Source organism: Mus caroli, unplaced genomic scaffold (genome assembly GCF_978045245.1).
Source record: "Mus caroli unplaced genomic scaffold, Mus_caroli_1 scaffold_5, whole genome shotgun sequence".
Classification (NCBI taxonomy): Eukaryota; Metazoa; Chordata; class Mammalia; order Rodentia; family Muridae; genus Mus; species Mus caroli.
Genome location: NW_028227260.1, coordinates 19,691,708 through 19,698,755, shown reverse-complemented (window position 1 = coordinate 19,698,755; position 7,048 = coordinate 19,691,708).

Genomic DNA, 7,048 nt, shown 5'->3' with positions numbered 1-7,048 from the left:
TTTTTTTTTTTTTTTTTGTAGACAGGGTTTCTCTGTATAGCCCTGGATGTCCTGGAACTCACTCTGTAGACCACGCTGGCCTCGAATTCAGAAATCTGCCTGCCTCTGCCTCCCGAGTGCTGGGATTAAAGGCGTGCGCCACCATGCCCGGCTTCTTTCTTTCTCTCTCTTTCTTTCTTTCTTTCTTTCTTTCTTTCTTTCTTTCTTCTTTTCTTTCTTCTTTTCTTTCTTTCTCTCTCTCTCTCTCTCTCTCTCTCTTTCTTTGTTGTTGTTGTTGTTGTTGTTATTATTATTATTTTGGTTTGGTTTTCTGAGACAAGGTTTCTCTGTATTGGCCAGGCTGTCCTGGAACTCACTCTGTAGAACAAGCTGGCCTCGAATTCAGAAATCCACCTGCCAGGTGGTGGTGGCACATGACTTTAATCCCAGCACTTGGGAGGCAGAGGCAGGCGGATTTCTGAGTTCGAGGCCAGCCTGATCTACAGAGTGATTTCCAGGGCAGCCAGGGCTACACAGAGAAGCCCTGTCTCGAAAAAACAAACAAAAACAAAAAAAACAAATGAACAAAAACAACAAACAAAAACCCAAAGAACTAGGACTTAGTTCCTACATGATGGCTGACAACCATCTCTAACTCTACTTCGAAGGGAGCCAATACCCATTCCTGACCTCCTCAGCCACCTGGCATGTACATAGTACACAGTACATTTAGGCAAACACATTCACATAATATAAAAATTAATCTAATAAGGCAAGGGGGCTGAAAATGCAAGTCAATGGTAGAAAATATGATACTTTAATACCAAAATAAAACAAACAAACAAAAACCCCTAAGGAACAAAACGGATAAAAGGCAATACTATTTTCCCCTTAATATACCATATTCCTATGAATTCAGAGTGGCAGGAAAACTGTCACAATTAGAAAGTAAGAGGGTGGTTAAAGGAAGACTTCTACAACATGAAGCTATCCTTTTTGCCATTGTCACCTTACTCCAGTGTTCTACTAGTTATTGTTGCAAACACTGGAATTAGCTGCAGATCTGCCAGTGGTAAAACAAAATGATAAATACTCCCTCATCTACCCAATCAGATCTTGAAAGGCTTTCACATAGAATAATGTTAGTTGCAATATTTATGGATCTCTGTAGAGAACTATGCAGTGATCTGAAGAGGGTCCATGTAGCCTGTCTATGACTATCACCAGGGTACTTCACATTTCACATTTAGAGTTTGTATACTGGGCCCAGCTTTGTGTTGAAATAGAAAGCCTCTACAAGGAAAAACTATCTTCACTTCACAGAGTACCTGATGTATGTCAGACACATGGTACACAAGTCCTCTTAACAAACATGTGAATATATCTGTCACCCCAGTGTACAAATGAAAACATTAAGACCCAGAGAGTTGTTTTAACTTACTTTGGTTAGAGCACCCACGCCTCTTCTGAAAGACATGTTTTTCTCAAGCAAACATAAGGTTTGCCTAGTGCCAGCATTCAGTAGTCTCATTAGACAGGTTTCTCTGGGTGGGTATGTTTATTCCTAAACATTCATGGGATACTAGGTGACCCTTAGAGATCTCCTGCAATTCTGTATCATTTTAGGATATGGTCTGTTGATGACATAGAGTCTTCCAATATAATCCAAATCTCCCTGGAGCTTACCATGTGACCCAGGATTAAAAGGCCCCTGAAGGGAGACCCTCACTCAAGTCTCGGGATAATAGTGAACCCCAAAGAACTCACGAGAGACCAAGCTTGTTGCAAACCACATGAGGCTTTATTGGGGAAAGCCAAAGCTCTGGGGACAACTCATATCCCACGCAGGGGTAGAAGAGTCGACCCCGAGGGGAAAGGGGTCCCAGTTTTTATAGGCCCTAAGGAGGAAAGGAGAAGGAGGGAGTAGGGGATTTACCAATCTAAACAATATCTATTCTAAAATGATTTCTCAAGAAATGGATATGGGAGGCATACAAGGAAAGAGTCTGGTGCAGGTGCAGCAACTCAGGATTGGTCAGGCTGTGGTTGCTGGGGAGATTTTTCAACTCTTCCCCAGCAACCAATATCATAAACACCTGGCAATGGGCTTCATCAGTGGGCACACACATGGGTTCAAGGAACGGTCAAAACATTGGCAGACACATGGGTTCTAGGAGCAGCCAGAGCATTGTGCACCTCTATTTTTCTAAACCAGTGAAGCTAGTTCTGCTAACAATGAAATCTATTTTGCCAATTTCAAGGCTTCTGTGACCTTTTACATTCTGTCAGGATCTTTCAGGATGTCCTAGAAATCATGAACCTCTTGGTTCAGCCTCTATGGTGGCATGTTCTTTAATATGTCACATATGTGAGTCAGATTGGTTGCCAAGCCCCTGAGGTGAGTCAGGAAGGTGAGGCAGGAGGATCATTTGAGCCCAGGAGTTTATGACAACCTGGGCAGTATAAAGCCATAGGTCTTTTGTTTTAAAAAGCATATGAGTTACATGAATTTTTTTACATAATCACAACTGACAGGCTGCCTGTCTTGCAACTAGGAGAAAGTAAATGGAAGATGGGGACAGTGGCACATTCTTTTTTTTGTTTTGGTTTGGTTTTTTTGTTTTTTGGTTTTTTTTGTTTTTTTTTTGAGACAGGGTTTCTCTATGTAGTCCTGGCTGTCCTGGAAGTCACTCTGTAGACCAGGCTGGCCTCGAACTCAGAAATTCGCCTACCTCTGCCTCCTGAGTACTGGGATTAAAGGCGTGTGCCACCATGCCCAGCACAGTGGCATGTTCTTATAATCCCAGTACTCCAGATGTGGCAGCAGAAGGATACAGAGTTTGAGGTCAATCTGTACTACATACTGAGTTCCAGGCCAGTTTGAGCTAATATTGACACTATTAAAAAAAAACTCACAAATTTTTAAAAATAAGTGGATATGCTGGGCAGAATTCATGGGGCAGAAGGAGGCAGATCTCTGAGTTCGAGGTCAGCCTGGTCCACATAACAAGATCCAAGACATCCAGGACTACAAAGAAACACAAAATAGAGCTTTTATTTCATCCATTACCCACTTTTGTTTTATTTATTTGTTTCTTGGTTTCTTGAAAGAAGGTCTTATTTAGCTCATGCTGGCCCCAAACATCTTGGAGATCCGCAGTAAGTGTAGGGTTTTGACAGGTGAGGACTCGGAATAAAGGATACTCATTGACAAAATGTCCTTCAAGAAAAAGTAGGGAAGGGGGCTGGTGAGATGGTTCAGTGGTTAAGAGCGCCGACTGCTCTTCCGGAGGTCCCAAGTTCAAATCCCAGCAATGGATTTGAACCGTTTGAACGGCTCACAACCATCCGTAACGAAATCTGATGCCCTCTTCTGGGGTGTCTGAAGACAGCTACAGTGTACTTACATATAATAAATAAATAGATCTTTAAAAAAAGAAAAAGAAAAAGTAGAGAAGCTTCAGGAGTGGAAAACAGAAATCTTTTTTTTTAAATATATTTATTTATTATATCTTAAGTACACTGTCGCTGACTTCAGACACACCAGAAGAGGGCATCAGATTTCATTACGGGCGGTTGTGAGCCACCATGTGGTTGCTGGGATTTGAACTCAGAACCTCTGGAAGACCAGTCAGTGCTCTTAGCTTCTGAGCCATCTCTCCAGCCCCAACAGAGATCTTTTAATGAGTACAGAAGTTGCCCAGCAATGTCAAAGTCAGATTGTGAAGTATTGTCCATGTGCAAAGCAACACTCTAAAATAGTAGTCTACTCTTATGTAAGGATTCCATTTTCATGGTCTCAGTTAGCATAAAAACCAAATACACATATACAATATTTTAAGAGAGCACAGTTACATTTCTTTCATTATTAACATTGTCATAATTGCATTTTATTATTAGCTGTTAATCTTTTCTTCTGATCTACTTTATAAGAATACTTTATCATAGGCATTCATGTATAAGGGAAAATAATCAGATTGGAGTCTGGTAGTGTTTGTGGTTGCAGATGGAGAGTTGTTTAGAGAGAAATTCAAATTTTTTATACATATTAGAAAGAGTTTTAAAAAACACCATAAGAAATTCCATCCCCATTAACAATAGACTTTTTACTCTGGTGACATTGTTATCTTAGCTATGTGTGAAAAGTTCCTTCAATTATGAAACCATATTAAGAAGAAGAAGAATGGGGCTGCAGAGATGGCTCAGTGATTAAGAGGTCCTGAGTTCAATTCCCAGCAACCACATGGTAGCTCACAACCACCATGTAATGGGATCCGATGCCCTCTTCTGGTGTGTCTGAAGACAGTGACAGTGTACTCATATACATAAAATAAATAATTTATTTTTTAATTAATTTATTTATTTTTGAGATAGGGTTTCTCTGTATAGCCCTGGCTGTCCTGGAACTCACTCTGTAGACCAGGCTGGCCTCGAACTAAGAAATCCTCCTGCCTCTCTGCCTCCCAAGTGCTGGGATTAAAGGCATGCGCCACCATCGCCCGGCTATAAATAATTTTTTTAAAAAAAAAAGAATAACGATACTGTTTAAGATCTGTTTTCAAAATCTCCTTGGTGGGAACAATTCTTAGACTGAGGAATCAGCTTCTAAATGGAATTTATCAGGGAGTGGGCAGTGCTACTGAGCTAATTGTCCTGCATCAACTGCTAACTCTCTATTGTGGCTCAAAATACTGGTCCAGGGAGTGGGTGGGTAGGGGAGCAGGGCAGAGGGAGGGTATAGGGGACTTTCAGGATAGTATTTGAAATGTAAATGAAGAAAATATCTAATAATAAAAAAGAACATCTAAAACACACACACACACTGGTCCAGATGCAATCACATCTTTATGTCACCCTTACCACTCAGACTTCCATTGATGGGGCACACAATCTTTTGCTCCATCTTGAATTTGATATTGGTTATATAGGAAGTCATCCATGTGAATGGATGCAGACTGAGAATTATAGATAGCCTTATTAAAACCAGCAATTCCAATGCTAAAACAAACCCTGGATGGTTTTGCTGTTTCATTAAAGCCTAAACTGTAAAAAATGATAATATGATTACATGATATTAATCTGTGATCCCTGACCTCAGGAGGATGAGCCAAGAGTGTTGTTAAAGAGTTCCAGGCCAGCCTAGGCTATATATCTGGAGTATCTCTAAAAAGATATGAAAAGTGGCATAAACTTCCATCTGATAAAATGCAACATATGTCAATCATCTTTACTGAAGATTATTTATCCTTTTAATAGCACCTGAGCCTATAATGATGAAACCTGATACCCTTCTGTTAGCTGTTAGAAACTCTTCTATTTTCTGCCTGTTATGTCAGTGTCAGGTGGATGTATAGATGTTGATTTTTGCCCAGAGCTCAGTGTCTGGAAAGGCAAAGAGACAGCCAAAGGATGTGTATTCCTTGTCATTCCTAGTGACCTCATGTCAGTACTTGGGGGTCTTGGTGTGGATCATGAGGTCACAGGGTCCTCCTGTATGCCCTTTGTCATCCATACTACACGGAGCACCTGCAGCTGCTGCTGTCTCCATAAATAACCTTATATCAGGAGGCATCACTATCCTGTGAGCAGCCTACAAAGAGACAATCTGAGTGTCCAAAGTTATTCAGAGAACATGTAGTGCCTATGGCTGCTACTTTGCCTTGTATGAACAAGCCTGGATCGGGCCCATGTGGGACCTAAGAATGGAGGTTCCTGAGTGCTTCATGTGACTTTGCTGGTGCCCCTAAGTCTGCTCTAGTGGATGAACCTAAGTACAGATCCAGTCAAAAAGCACAACTTGCCGGGCGAGGTGGCGCACACCTTTGATCCCAGCACTCAGGAGGCAGAGGCAGGCGGATTTCTGAGTTGGAGGCCAGCCTGGTCTACAAAGTGAGTTCCAGGACAGCCAGAGCTATACAGAAAAGCCCTGTCTTGAAAAACAAACAAACAAACAAAAAACAAAAACAAAAAAGCACAACTTGTTAATGAACCAGCACAAAGAATACTAAGGAGCTCCTTAGTATTTGGCCTCATGAGAGGCCAAATCTTTGTCTCTCAATGTCCAGACAGCCTGTTCAATTACCCAGCTCCAAGATATGTCAAAGAGATGTTGCTAAAGGAGCTAAGACAGTGCACCAGAGAAAAAGAAAAATGAGATGGGCTGCTTTGGTTTGAGGTCACAGACTGCAAAAGGAGGAAGCAGAATCTAGATCCCACACCATCTGTCTTCAAGCTGGTCACTAGAAACAGAGTGGCCGTTTTTTATTCCCAGACATAAGCATCTCAACAGAAGCCCAAGGAAGAGACTTACCTGGGGACTTCTCACCAGCCTGGTGTTCATCCAGGCTGCTTCTGGTCTGCTCTGAAGTCCTTTCTTGACTCGGGGGACCTCAGGCCTTCTGGCTCAGCCTAAGGAGAGCTATCGTCTTCCCTGTCTCTATCTAAGAGGATCTGTAAACTTCCTCATCTACACAAGGGGGGGGGACTAAGATATTCTGCCTCTACTCAATGGATCCTATAACCTTCACCTTGCTCCTAAGGGGAACTGGTGACTTATATATACTGTATATATCACAGAGAATTAAACTTGAATATAATAATAATAATATTTAATTACAGTCAAAATTTATAACTGAACATTTATACAGTACATGTATCAATTAAATATGAATTAAGTTATTAATAACATTGAGAATAATTTTGAAGTATAAGCAGCACAAGGGAATGCTAGGGCAGTGAGGCACAGGAGTAGGTAGGTAGGTAGGGAAGCACCCTCATAGAAGCAGAGAGAGGGGGAAGGGAATAGGAGGTTTGCAGAGGAGAGAAGGGGGGATAACATGTAAAATGTAAATAAATAAAAATAACCAATAAAAAAAGAATCCTAATGTAGTGGTTAGATAGATGGCTCAGCAGTTAAGAGCACTTGCTGCTCTTCCACAGTACCCAGATTCAGTTTCCAGCACCCATTAACAGCTAACGCTCACAACCATCTGTAATATCCATCTGATGGATAAATACTCTCAGCTGGCCTTAATGGGTGTGAAGCACACCTATGGTGTACATTCAGGCA